General features: G+C 49.6%; 1 protein-coding gene across 2 annotated transcripts in view; it reads left to right on the top strand.

Moving 5' to 3' along the window:
* The first annotated feature begins 10,019 nt into the window (after positions 1–10,019).
* The window catches only part of UGDH (UDP-glucose 6-dehydrogenase), a 28,371-nt gene continuing 23,780 nt past the window's right edge, over positions 10,020–14,610 (top strand). The window contains exon 1 of one of the 2 annotated variants that reach the window (XM_062213408.1): positions 10,020–10,290. The gene's annotated coding sequence lies outside the window, so the exon portion shown is untranslated. Of the gene's footprint in view, positions 10,291–10,821; positions 10,988–14,610 lie in introns of those variants that run through there. The other variant, XM_062213409.1, reaches the window with a different exon arrangement.

Below are 14,610 nucleotides of genomic sequence, written 5' to 3' on the forward strand. Positions count from 1 at the left end.
AAAATGTCAGTTTTCACTTTTTTCTGACAGCTGTATTTCACTCTGTTCTGTCTCACATTATACTTGTCAGCAGCTTTCCTTCGTCCCAGTTTCATTACCAGTTGCTTGTTGGAAGTTGGCAGTCTCAAGCTTCAAGCATGGTTCTGTCAGCAAAAGCTAAATCAGAAACATAAAGCTTAAGGAAATCTTAAATCAAGTAATTAAAAAGTGTAGGAATGGGATCATGGCGCAACGGATTAAGCCATGGCTGGGGATGCCTGCATTCCATATCCAAGAGCTGATTCAACCCCTGGCTCCTCTGCTTCTGATCCAACTTCCTGGCAATGTACCCTGGGAGGCAACTAATGATGGTTCAAGTACTTGGTTCCTGGCCAGCGCCGTGGCTCACTTGGCTAATCCTCTGCCTGTGGCGCTGGTGCCCCAGGTTCTAGTCCCATTTGGGGCATCAGGTACTAGTCCCGGCTGCTCCTCTTCCAGTCCAGCTCTCTGCTGTGGCCTGGGAAGGCAGTGGAGGATGGCCCTAGTGCATGGGTCCCTGCACCCGCATGGGAGACCGGGAGGAAACACTGGCTCCTGGCTTCAGATCGGCGCAGCGCCGGCTGTGGCAGCCATTGGGGAAGTGAACCAACGGAAGGAAAACCTTTCTCTCTGTCTCTCACTGTATATAACTCTACCTGTCATTAAAAAAAAAAAGTACTTGGGTCCTTGCCACCCATGTGGGAGACCTGGATGAAGTTCCAGGCTCCTGGCCTTGGCCTGCCAAACTCTTGCTGTTAGGGAAGTGAATCAGATGATGGATGATACCCTCCCTCCCTCCCTCCCTCTCTGCTTTTCAAGTATGTTGGAATAAATGAACTCTTTTTTAAAAAAACAATTTCTCCATTAGAAAATGGGTAGTACTTACAACTTTCTCCCTCCACAACATTCAAGGAACATTTTCTTTGTGTCACAAAATCAAGAACCCAGAGTCACACAGATAGGTGTCCACTGGCAGCAGGTAAAGTTCAGTTCCTTGTGCCCTCTTGAATTCTAATTTCTAATCTCTGAAACCATTAAAGATATTCAAAGAGGTTTGGGTTGAAGAAAGATGGCTGGTGATTGATATGCTGTAATTTTCATAACAAATGCTCTGGTATAATCAATTCTCTATCCAGTTCTCAAATGTCTGCTTTCATTTTAGTAATGTGCATTAAAAATGGTTAGTATTGTCTGTAGTGTTTGTCCTTAGGAGAAAAGCTTTGTAGGCTTCATTGTCAAGGTAAACCATTCAGGATTTCAGATTTTCTAGTGACTAAAAAATTGTTTTTATTTATTTGAAAGGCCCAGTGACAGGGAGAGACAGAGAAATGCCCAGGCTGAAACCAGGAGCCCAGAACTCCCTCAGGATCTCCCATGAGGGTGGCAGGGACCCAAGTGCTTGAGCCATTATCAGCTGCCCCCTAGTGTGGGATTAGCAGGAAATTGGATCAGAAGCAGAGTAGCTGGGACTCAAACCAGCACTCTGATATGGAATGCGGGAGTCCCAAGCATCTGCCTAAACTGCACCACATTGTCCGTCCCCCCAAAGAGTTTTGGTTTACTTGGGTTATTCCTATCAATATTTACCATAGTCAAAACTGCAAATGTTTAATATACATTTTTATGAGAAATAATTTCCAAAGTGAAGTGGCATGGTTAATAAAACATTTTTACAAATCTCTTTAGTGTCTGACTTAATGGAGAACAACTGGATTATCATTTCCACCTCTGCATGCAATGTGTTCTCTTATGAAACTATGCAAATGCTAGTTTGCAATAGCTAGCAGACTAATGGTATTTCAAGCAGCTTATGCCTCAGAAACTCAGACGAGGCCAGCACTGTGGTGCAGCAGGTTAAGGCCCTGGCCTGAAGCACCAGCATCTCATATGGACACCGGTTCTAGTCTCAGCTGCTCCTCTTCCAGTCCAGCTCTCTGCTGTGGCCTGCTCTGCTTCCTCCAGGTCTCCCATGCGGGTGCAGGGGCCCAAGGACTTGGGCCATCCTCCACTGCCTTCCTGGGCCACAGGAGAGAGCTGGCCTGGAAGAAGAGCAACTGGGACAGAACCGGTGCCCATATGGGATGCTGGTGCGGCAGGCGGAGGACTAACCTAGCGAGCCACGGCGCCGGCCCCAACAGACAACTTTTTAAAAAAAGATTTATTTGAAAGGCAGAGTTAGAAAGAGTCAGATTTTCCATCTGCTGATTGACTCCCCAGTGGCCACATCAGCTAGGGCTGGGCCAGGATGAAGCCAAGAACCAGGAGATTCTTCTGGGTCTCCCATGCGAATGCAGGGGCCCAGGGTCTTGGGCCATCTTCCACTGCTTTCCCAGGTGCATTAGCAGGGAGCTAGATCTGAAGTGGAGCAGCTAGCACACAAACCTGCGCCCATATGGGATGACAGCATCACAGGCAGAAGCTTAACCTGCCGCACCACAACACTAGCCCCTATAGATAACTTGTAATTCTTTTTTTTTTTTTTTTTTTTTTTAATAGGCAGAGTGAGAGAGAGAGAGAGAAAGGTCTTCCTTGTCATTTGGTTCACCCCCCAATGGCCACCGCGGCCGGTGCACCACCCTGATCCGAAGCCAGGAGCCAGGTGCTTCTCCTGGTCTCCCATGCGGGTGCAGGGCCCAAGCACTTGGGCCATCCTCCACTGTACTCCTGGGCCACTGGAAGAGGAGCAGCCGGGACAGAATTCAGTGCCCTGACCAGGACTAGAACCCAGGGTGCTGGCACCACAGGCGGAGGAGCCAGTTCAAATCCCAGCTACTCCTGCTTTCTATCCAGCTCCCTAGGGAAGCAGCAACAGATGACCCAGGTCCTTGGGCCCCTGCACCGACATGGGAGACTTGGAAGAAGCTCCTGGCCCAGCCCCAGTTGTCGAGGCCATTTGGGGAGTGAACCAGCAGATGGAAGATGAATCTGTCTGTCGCTCTGCCCCTGGCTGTCCTCTCTAACTCTGACTTTCAAATAAATATCTAAATCTTAAAAAAAAGTGTAATTCTTTAGCTATATCCTGTCTGCCTTAACATAGTTCAGCGATGTTTCCTGATCATGTCCAATCTTGCATAAAGTATCTTCTCTCAAAAATTCCACTTCTTACAAAATTTAGACCCCAATTGTGTTCATCACTGAGGATTTCGTTTTAGTCTTCAGCCTACTGAGAATACCTCCTGCTTGGATGGGAGTAAAAATGTCTCACCAGCCACTGAAACTTCCAGAAAGAAGGGTCACCGAAAGCTGTGGTGGACAAATGCAGCTGAAGCCGGACTCTGGCTGCACCAGATAACCCGCAGTGGTTATCAAAATACAGATTCAACATCACACCCAGATCTTGGCTTGCAACACAGTTCTCTGATAAAAGCGACCAGGGCTATTTGGAAAATAGCTAACCCAAGGACTGGGTCAGGAAATAATGCAAGATGATCCTGGAATATTTTGCAGTGCCAGAAATTCAGGAAAAAAATTTTCAAAAGACCCAGTGTTGGTGGGAGTATGTCAGAGGGAGATAGGAGCCAACAAAAGAGCTGCTAATGGCCAAAGCTGGAACAATTTGAGCAGCAAAATATAGCAGTATAGGTTATAACCCAAAGCATAAAATAAGTATCCATGGGTCCATAGTTAATTAATAAATGGGGGGAGGGGCTGGCGTTGTGGTGAAGCAGGTTCATGCCCATTGTGGGCGTTTGTGAAGTAAAGCAGCAGACAGAAAATTCCCCCCTCTATCGGGGTGTGTGTGTGTCTCCCTCTCTGTAACTGCCTTTCAGATAAATAAATCTTAACTAAATTAATGGGGAGAGGCTAGAAGGCTCCTATGCAGGAACGCACCAAATAATTTCTGTAGATACTCTGCCCACAGGGTGGTGTTATAAGGTGCACTCTAAAGGAAGACGGTGACTCCCTTCCACCGAGTGCATGCAATAAATGGGAAGGAAGAAACCTGACGAACACTGCGTCCACCAGATTATCAAGATGACGTAAACCGTGTTAAGGCATGTTGCTGGTGCGCACACTTGTTGCAGTGGGATGAGAATGGTCTTCCCGGACACGAGGACTCTGCTCTATTCGTGAGAATATCAGACAGTTCCCAGTTAAAGGACATCCCACAGAACACATGACCAGGACTCGTCCAAACATTGAGGTCCTCGCCAGCAAGGTAAGTCTGAGGACTGTTTCAGACATAAGCAGCCCCGGGAGACATGACTCCTGTGTGTCAGGTGGTATACTGGAATCCACACACGGCACAGGGGTCAGGTAAAAGGGCAAGGAAATGTGAATGAAGTGTGGACTTTCGTTAATCATATTGAAGTGACACCGTGACAATAGGGACTCCATTTTAGAGCACCCGAGACTCCATCTTGAGAAAGCACCGGCTACTGTGAGACTCTGGTCTGAAACAATGATCTAAAACTCAGACAATAACAGACCTCTTTATCCTACTTGGCAGAACATAGAAACTCTGTAGATTGCTCAAGTTTAAAACAGGCTGCACCTGCATTAATGTTAAGATTGTAATTTGGTTTTGTCCCACATATGATTTAGGTTGATACTTAGACTAATATCAATTACAGTCATAACAATACCAGTTACAGTCTTGACAATACCAATTACAATATTGACATTAGAATTAGAAAATCAAGGGGACAGAGAGTTGAGCCTTTTGGTGGAAAGGGTTTACTGGTGACCGTAAAAATATGTGGTGGGACTGAAAATCCAGCTGGATTAGTTATGGAAGAATTGGGGGTGAGGAAGGAGCAATAGTTTAAGCCACTCTTTGGAAAAGTTTAACAATGAATGGGAGCAGAGAAGTGAGGGTGGTCACTTGAGTAGGCTATGGGTCCAGGGGAAGCAGGGGAGCCTTTTATTGTTAAGTGTTTAAGATGGAAGATGCAAATAGCTGCAAAGTTGCCAGAGGATACCACAGAGCCCCCGTCCTCTCTGCAGTGAGCACTTCGCTGACCTGAGCACCACCATCAGTGTGTCAGGGGGACCAAATGTTCTCACATCTTGTTCTTCCTTTCTTTCCTTTTAAATATTTATTTGATAAGTGGAGGGAGAGATAGATAGGTCTTCCATCCACTGGTTCACTCCCTAAAAGGCTGTAACGGCCAGAGCTGAGCCAATCCAAAGCCAGGAGCCAGGAGCTTCTTCCAGGTCTGCCACATGGATTCAGGGGTCCAAGGACTTGAGCCATCTTCCACTGCTTTACCAGGTGCATTAGCAGGGAGCTGGACTGGAAGCTGGAACTCGAACTGGTACCTATATGGGATGCCAGTGCCACAGGTGGAGGCTCAGCCTACTGCGATACAGCACTGGCCCCAACAGATCTTGTTCTTGCCAAGCTCTCTCACACCCACCTTCCTACCTTCTGCCTACACTCAGTATTTCCCTACGATAATCAGCCTTGGGGCAGGTGTTTGGTTCAGCAGCTAAGATGCTGCTTGGGACACCCACAATCCTATCCTGGAGTGCCTGGCTGTGGGTTCAAGTTCTGGTTCTATTCTAGATTTCAGTTTCCTGCTGATCCACATCCTAGGAGGCAGCAGGTGAAGGCCCAAGTGCTTGGGTTCCTGTCCCCAATGTGGGAGGCCAGGTTTGAGTTTCTAGCTCCTGATTTTGTCCTGGACCAGCCTCAACTGTTGCAGGCATTTGGCAAATGGAATGGCAGGTGAGAGATATTCTTTCTCGTTCTCACTCTTGCTCTCTCCCTTTCAAATAAATGGAATAAAATAAATAATGATAAGCCAGAATTCATTCTATGCCTTTGGCATCCAGAATTTTACACCCTGGTAATTGACCACAGTGAGGCTCTGATTGGGTGAAAGGTAAACCTTGTGTAAAATGGGCTCTGCTCAGGAAGATCAATTTGAGGAAAGGGCACCTGTGGAATGTGAGAACCTGGAATTGACTTCCTTATCTGTCCAAAGCAAAACCAGCCTCTATGTCAGAAATCAGCATGGTGTCATTCTTGGTGTGGGTGAGGTCAAGTAGGGGAGGGAGGGGCTTATTACCAAAGTCTTCCCACTTTAATTCCCACATATCTCCTGAATCTGCTCATTTCTCTGAACCAATTGGGCTACTATCTTGGACTTGCCAATTTCAATTCTAGATGACTGCTTATTTAACCTCTGGATTGACCTCCCCACATTCCCTTATCTTATTCCGCTAACCTCTCCATTTCTTCTAGTTAATGTCTGTATTTCCTTTAGGAACTAAACTATAACTTGAGGAAGCATCTGTGACCTACTGTGTATATTCTTGTAAGACTCTATATTTGGGGGCCAATGTTGTGGCATAAGCTGCTGCCTGCAGTGCCAGCATCGCATATGGGCAGTGGTTCGAGTCCTGGATGCTCCACTTCCCATTCGGCTCCCTGATAATGCACCTAGGAAAGCAGTGGAAGACGGCTCAAGTACTTCGGCCCCTGCATCCACCTGGGAGACCCAGATGAAGCTCCTGGGTCCTGGCTTCCACTTGGCCCAGCCCTGACCACGAGACCATTTGGGGAGTGAACCAGTAGATAGAAGACCTCTCTCTCCCTCTCTCTCTGTAACCCTGCCTTTCAAATAAATATATAAATCTTTTTTTAAAAGCTTCTATATTTTTCCTTAATAAAATGATAACTTTTCACTTATCTACATGATTGTTTTGTGTTCCTCCAGAGGATACAATTTACAAAGGCAGGGAAGGTGTCATTCTTTATTCACACTTATAGTCCCAGTGACTAGCACAATCCTATCATTCAGTAAACACTTGGGAGAGAGACATGTAGAGGGAATGGATCAATATCTCACAAATATACCTGACAGGGCCAGTGGCTTAGCTCATTTGGCTAATCCTCCACCTTCGGCGCTGGAATCCCATATAGGCGCCGGGTTCTGTACCAGTTGCTCCTCTTCCAGTCCAGCTCTCTGCTGTGGCCCGGGAGTGCAGTGGAGGATGGCCCAGGTGCTTGGGCCCCTGCACCTGCGTGGGAGACCAGGAGGAAGTGCCTGGCTCCTGGCTTCGGATCAGCGTAGCTCCGGCCGTAGCGGCCATTTGGGGGGGTGAACCAATGGAAGGAAGACCTTTCTCTCTGTCTCTCCCTCTCACTGTCTGTAACTCTGTCAAAAAAAAAATTAAAAAAAAAATATATATATATACCTGACAAAAGACAGCTGGATTCTCCTGTCTGCCTCTGCAGGATATGTTACAACATCACATTGTAGCCTCTGGAAAATTTCACCATATACTTGTAGAGGAACAATAGTGGGGGAAAATAACATATTAGTACTGTAATGAAAATAGTTTGACCTCATGGTTTCCCTGGAAGGGCTTCAGGAACCGTTCATTCAGTGGCCCCAGTTCACATTTTGAGAATCCTAGTTCTAGTGTAACCAAAAGCTGGGTCCCTGTCCCTGGTGCCTAATCAACAAGGACAACGTTTGAGGACGAGGAGAGAAAGTCTGACCTGACGGACGCGGAGGGAGCAGACTCCAGTCTGGAGAACCACCCCCCTGCTTGGTGAGGACAGTCTGCAGTGTCTATCAAAGCCATCAAGGAGAGGCTGGTTTTGCAGACGCTGGAAGGAACAGCATCTAAGGACAGCTGCAATGGGCCCAAACCAGTCAGCCGGGCGTTGGCCCTGTCACAAAATTGAGCCTGAGTGCTTCAGGAGGCCGGCAGGTGGAGAAGTTCAGCCTATCCCAACGGGGATGGTCTGTTCTGGCTGCCTGCAAGAGAGGTTGAGATAAGGATTAAAGCATCCTCAGGGAAGGAGCAAAAGGGGAAAACTAACAATTTAGGCTTGAAGAATAACAGTGTTTTGTACATGTGGCCTCTGAAACACTTGTGAGAGTAAAGCTGTGCTGTGCAGGGACCGGGCATCATGGCGCAGCAGGTTAAGCCACTGCCCGTGATGCCACATCCCAGATTAGAGCACCGGTTTGAGTCCCAGATGCTCTGCTTCAGACGCGCCTCCCTGCAAACGTGCCTGGGAAAGCAGCAAGAGATGACCCAAGTACCTGGGCCCCTGACACCCATATGGGAGACCTGGATGGAATTCCAGGCTGGGCCCACCCCTGCCTGCTTGGTTCCTGTGAGGAGTGAACCAGCAGCTGGAAGGTCTTTTTTTCCTTCTTTCTCTCTCAATCACTTGCCTTTCAAAAAAAATCTTTTAAAAAAGATTTTTATTTATTAAGAGGCAGAGTTATAGACAGAGAGAGGGATAGAGAAAGAGGTCTTCCATCTGCTGGTTCACTCCCCAAATGGCCGCAACAGCTGGAGCTGGGCTGATTCAAAGCCGGGATCCAGGAACTTCTTCCAGGTCTCCTACATGGGTGCAGGGGTCCAAGAATTTGATTTATCTTCTGCTGGTTTCCCAAGCACATTAGCAGGGAGCTGGATCAGAAGTAGAGCAGCTGAGATTCAAACCAGTGCCAATATGAGGTGTGGGTGTTGCAGGTGGCAACTTTACCTGCTACACCACAATGCTGGCCCCATTCGTTCTCTTTTCTGATTCTGACACAGCACCAGGAAAATCTAGGGCTCCATGAAACATGATTTGAAAATATTGACCTACATCAGCAGTTCTCAAAATTTGGTCTCAGGACCCTTTCACAAATTAAAAAATTGAAGACTCCAAAAGGTGTTTCGCATGGATTGCCTCTTGGTATTCACCATTTTAAAGATGAAAACTGATGTTATGAAAAACATTAATTTATTTAAATTGCTAGTAAATCTTTTCCATGCAAACATAAATAACATTTTTATGCATAATTATCTATTTTCACTTGATCTTAGCCAAAAGGCCTAGAAGCAATACAATTATTTATTTTCAAATAAAAATTATTTTTAAAAGATTTATTTATTTATTTGAAGGGGAGAGAGAGAGAGAGAGAGATGCCTCCCATCTGCTGGTTCACTCTGCAAATGGCCACAACAGCCACGGGTTGATCCAGGCTGAAGTCAGCAGCCCAGGGCTCCATCTGGGTCGTCCTCGTGGGTTGGCAGGCGTCCAAGCACTTGGGCCATCCTCCCATGCGTTCCCAGGCGCATTATTAGCAGGGAGCTGGACTGGAAGCAGAGCCGGCAGCTCAAGGGTGCTTGAACCGGCATTCCAATATGCGATGCCAGCATCGAAGGGGGCGGTTTAACCGGTTTAACCGCTGCACCGCAATGATGGCCACCTACAAAAATGACTAAGATTGGCTCTGTCCTACATCTTCGTAAATCTCTGGGCAGCAAGTTTAACAGATTGGCCCCCGTAATCCAAGCAGTTTCTGATAAACGCCTGAATCTTAACGCCTGGCTGGCGAATTCTTTGACTGCTTCCGTTAAGTGAGATGACAAACACCATGCTACTAATGGAACTGATGCATGGCCTATTTGAAAGTACGCCGGGAGGGCGTGGGTGTCCCGCTAGTCCCACCCAGGGACCAGGGCGGGGACGCGGGCCGGCCCAGTCAGGACGGAACTCGGCATCCTCCTGAGGCGAGGCGCCTGCCTCCTTCCCGGAATCGGCGGCTCGGGCGCGACGTGACGAAACCTCGGGCCGAGGGCCCGGAGGGCGCGGCGGACCCAGGGGCACGGAGGGTGTGGGACGCGAGTCATCGGCCCTCAGGGCCGGCGCTCCCAGCCGCTGGGGAGACCGGAAAGGGGCCAGGACCTTCCGGTCGCCTCAGCCCGCAACCCGCCCCGAAACCCGCCGCTGGAGAGCCTGGCTGACGTGGCGCGCACCGCCCCCTCCCCGTCCTGGGGAGGGGGCTGCAGGGAGGGAGGGAGCGCGGCGCGCCAGGGCTACCAGGAAGCCCGGAGAGGCCCCGGTCCGCCTGGGCGCCTCAGCTCCCGGCCTAGCGGACCCGCCGCGCACTCAGCTCCGCCCAGCGCCGCTAGCGGCAGGGGCGGGGCCTCTGAGCTGGCCCACGCAGATTTGTCCAGCTTGGGCAGGGGCGTGGCCGCCGCCGCGGCTAGCCCCGCCCCTCCGCCCCGCCCCCGGGCCGAGGAGGAACTAGAGGCCCAGCCCGGGCCTTGTGCAGCGGGAGGTGGGGCAGGGAAGCGGCTGCGGGCAAAGTCCAGGAGGGCCTGGCTGCGGGGGAATGAAGCCTCCGCCTTCTCGGGCAGCAGCCTTTAAATACGGGCTCGGGCCCAGGACTCGGGGTGCGGCGCTGGGCAGCCTGAGGGAGGGGCGTGCGGTGAGGAAGACCGGGCGGAGCGGGGCGCGGGCCGGAGGAGCGTGCAGTCCGAGTGTACGGGACAGGAGCGGCCGCAGCGCCCGGTGCTTGGAAGCGGGTAAGCGCCTCTTCCCGGAGGGCCCCGCCGCGGGGTCGGGATGCTCCCAGGTCCTGGCGGGACGTGGAGGGAGCGGGGCGGGGGCGCACGCTGTGGCCGGGCGCTCCCCGCGTGGGGTGCCGGGCTGCACGTCCACGGCGCCCCGGATCCTCCTTTGGCCACAGGGCAGGACTCGCGTTGTGCATCCGCTGCCCTGGAGATGGGATAAGCCTGGGCCTTTCATTGAGGACCCAGGAGTCTTGGAGCCCCTGCTCTTGCTGGTTCTTACCCCACTTTCTGACTTTCCCCGCAGCCGCGCACCCGCCGAGGAGAGCAAGCGCTCCTCCTCTTGGCGACGCCGTTGAGATCCCGCAGTCTCAGTCTTTTGTTTGGATTTAGAGAGTGCCCACCTGGGAGGCCGCCGCTCGACTCTGGCCGCCCCTCTTAGGAAACCAGAGCGAGAGGAAGCCCGCACGCCCTTAGTCGTTCGCTGGTGACTTCTCCGTGGGCCGCCCTGGGGCCTGATTGCTCTGTTTCCTATCAGCGAAGGCCTTTCGTGGGTGCCTCCGGAGACCTTGAAGAATCAGACACCCTGTTTCTAGGATCGAGTAGGGTTGCGAGTTCTGGTTTAGGAGAGAGGCGTTCGCTGGTAGGGAGCTATTCAGGGACAGACAGAGAAGTAGCTGTCCCTTGACGTCTGACCTCAATCTAAGACACAGTGAGTCTTTGAGTTTCTTCAAATCCCCTAAGAAATGGAGGACAGTAGTCTGGTGTGTTGCTTCAGGGAGGGTTTGGAAATGAAAGAGCTGGACTGTCTGCTCTGAGATGTGTTTGTGAATTCCCAGCGTCTAGTTTAAGGGAAGTGGTAGACGACCCCGGTGGAAAGGTACGCATTTCTTCTCCCAAACCCATGCTCCTGTCTTTGACTTACAATCTATGGCTGATCATCTCCTACTCCTGCCGTTTCTGTAGCTTTAGATCATGCCCTGTAGATACAATGTCAACACTGCCCTTCTCACTGCTTAAGGGTATTTCTTGAGACAGGCGTCTTTAGTATTGCATCGCTAGAAATGACTGCCATGCGGTGTGGAGTTGAGGTCTCCAGCTATAATGCGGATTGTTTAGTTTTGGGGTACCTGTGAAGAGTGTCTCTGGAGGGGTGGAGGTGCAGGGAATGCCTTCCGTGTAGCACAGCAGGGCATTGGTTATTTGTTGCAGCATCTTCTAGGTTGAAATGTTTACCCGAGTTTATGAAGTTTAACTTGAAAAGTAGCTTCAGAATGGATTGGTCTGTTGTGACTATCTCAAAATTCAGGGGTGAAAGTTCATTTCAAAATGGCCTATTTGCTGTAGCAAGTAAACATTCCCATTTCTCTTGGAAATAGTGGATCAGTGGGTCCATCAAAGTCAAAGTGGAGGGGCCCACATTTGAAGCACAGCGAATCAAGCTGCTGCTCGCGACTCTGGCATTCCATATTGGAGAGCCAGTTCCAGTTCTGGCTGCTCTGCTTCTGATCCAGCTTCCTGCTAATGCACCCGGGAAGGCAGTGGGTTATGGGCACCTGCCACCCATGTGGGAGACCATGATGGAGTTTCTGGCTCCTGGCTGTGACCTGACCCATCCATCCCTGGCTGGTGCAGCTATTTGGGGAGTGAACCAGTAGATGGAAGATTCTCTTTCTCTCTCTCTCTCTGTCTCTTTCTTTCTTTGTCTCTATCTCCCTCTCCCTCTTTCTGTCTCTCTGCCTTTCAAATAAATAAAGAAATTTTTTTCTAAGAAATAGACGTGGAAAGTGATATCAGAAGACATCTGTGTCTTGCAAATAGTGTCACTGTGTCAAACTCCTTGTTAAAGTATATGGAGAATTTTACTGAAACTTCCAAGTAGCCATTTATTTGCACCTACATATATTGTACACCCAGCTTCAGTCATTTTCTCATGGTCATTTACAAGCCAAGTTTCATAAGGAATTGTGAGGTAAGGGGCGGGAATTTGGCACAGTGGTGCTTACGTTGCCTCTTGGGATGGCCACATCCTGTACTGGAATGCCTGGCTCAAGTCCTGACTGCTACATTCCAGTCCCACTTCCTGCTGATGCACACTCCAGGAGGCAGCAGATGATAGCTCAAGTACTTAGATCCCTGCTATCCAGTGGGAGATTCCAATGGAATTCTAGATTCCTGGCTTCAGCCTGTTTTGTCCTAGCTGTCACAGGCATTTGGGGAGCAAACCAGTGGATGACAGATCTCTCTCTGTTGATCTCTCTGTCTCTCTGCCTTTCAACAAAATGGAAATAAATACATTTTAAAATAGCAAGACAAGGAAAATGAAATCCTACAGGGCAGCCAGTTCTATAATGCAGATCCACCTGCCATGTCGGTAGTCTGCCACAGCTGCTGTATGTCAGGTAAACTGAAGTAAGGTCTCACATTGGAGCTAGATAAGAAGTAACCCTGGGGCAACATGCTAAAGTTCTTGAGTAGCTACAGGAAAGAGAGCATGCGCACAGTGACAGCATCTTGGTAATCACAGAAATAGCAGGATCCACCATCTGAGCAAATGCCACCTAGACAGGTTATCTTCATCTCAAGAAGAGAATCTTGGGGCCGGCGCTGTGGCGCAGCGTGTTAAAGCCCTGGCCTGAAGCGCCGGCATCCTTTATGGGCGCCGGTTCTAGTCCCGGCTGCTCCACTTCAGATCCAGCTCTCTGCTGTGGCCTGGGAAAGCAGTAGAAGATGGCCCAAGTGCTTGGGTCCCTGCACCCATGTAGGAGATCTGGAGGAAGCTCCTGGCTCCTGGCTTTGAATCAGCTCAGCTCCAGCCGTTGCGGCCATCTGGGGAGTGAACCAGCAGATGGAAGACCTCTGTGTCTGTCTGTACCTCTCTCTGTAACTCTGTCTTTCAAATAAATAAAGTAATTCTTAAAATATTTTTTAAAAAAAGAAGAGAGGCTCTGTGGAGATCACGCCTTCATTCAGTTAATCATTGAGAGGCTGCTGTTCCTAGGCGCTGAGGATAGTTATCCTCAGTGCACTTTGAACTGCTGAAGCCCAGGAGTTGCAGCATGTAGTCATGCAATCCATGTTTGATATATGAGTGTTATCAGAACTAGGCCTTACTGAGACTGAGGGCATAGACTGACTTCATAGCCCTAATAACCTGTTGGCTGTGGAAGAAAGTAGCCACCCTGCATGGTCCTCGACTCCGAAATGGTCTTACTGGTTTTGGTTGGAGAGGGAGGCTGGTTCGTTGCCCCAGTGAGGAGCTCAAGATGTGGTAGTTCTTCAGGCTTATCACAGTGCAGATGCTGACCTTTGACCTTGCAGATCTGGAAGGTAGAGTCCTCCTCCTGCTGCCCCATGAACCCCGAGATAATCAGGCTTTATAAGAGACTGATGGATAGAAGAGAATAGAACTTGATTATTTCCTACTAGTAGTGGGAAAATTTTGTTGCAGTGCCTGGAATACAGTAGTCCCTCAAAATCCACAAGACATTTGTTCCAGGACCCAAACTCTGAGGATGCTTATGTCCCTTATATAAATTGGCATAATATTTGCATGTACCCTATAATACCTTGCTGTATGCTTTAAATCATTTCTAAAGCACTTATAATATTAATACAATGTAAATGCTATGTCAATAATGGCTGAACTTTATCATGTAGAGAACAATGACAAGGGAAAAAGTCTGTACTTGTCAATAACGCACAACCTTTTTTTCCTCAAATATGTTTGATCTGCAGTTGGTTGGCTGTAGATTTGCAACCATGGTTACAGAGAGCCCACCGTCCTTTTTTTTATGACAGGCAGAGTCAGACAGTGAGAGAGAGACAGAGAGAAAGGTCTTCCTTCCGTTGGTTCACCCCCCAAATGGCCGCTACGGCCAGTGCACTGCGCCAGTCTGAAGCCAGGAGCCAGGTACTTCTTCCTGGTCTCCCATGCAGGTGCAGGGCCCAAGGACCTGGGCCATCCTCCACTGCACTCCTGGGCCATAGCAGAGAGCTGGACTGGAAGAGGAGCAACTAGGACAGAACCGGCGCCCCAACCAGGACTAGAACCTGGAGTGCCAGCGCCGCAGGTGGAGGATTAGCCTCGTGAGCCACGGCGTCAGCCATCCGACCATCCTTTTATCTCCAATCCAGGCTGTCCCCTTCCAGCAGGATAGGTTCTGGGAACCCCAATTCCTAGGGCAGAGTGCAGTCAGAATAGAACATCTTTGGGTAATGTGCCGCCCAAGAATGAAAAAGCCCATTCCTGCCCCCATTTCTCTGAAACCACTTTTCTTTGGACAGTACTAAAATAGTTGTGTCAAATGCTGCACCACTTTTGCTCTGTATTCC

Source organism: Lepus europaeus, chromosome 16 (assembly GCF_033115175.1).
Source record: "Lepus europaeus isolate LE1 chromosome 16, mLepTim1.pri, whole genome shotgun sequence".
In the NCBI taxonomy this organism is placed as follows: Eukaryota; Metazoa; Chordata; class Mammalia; order Lagomorpha; family Leporidae; genus Lepus; species Lepus europaeus.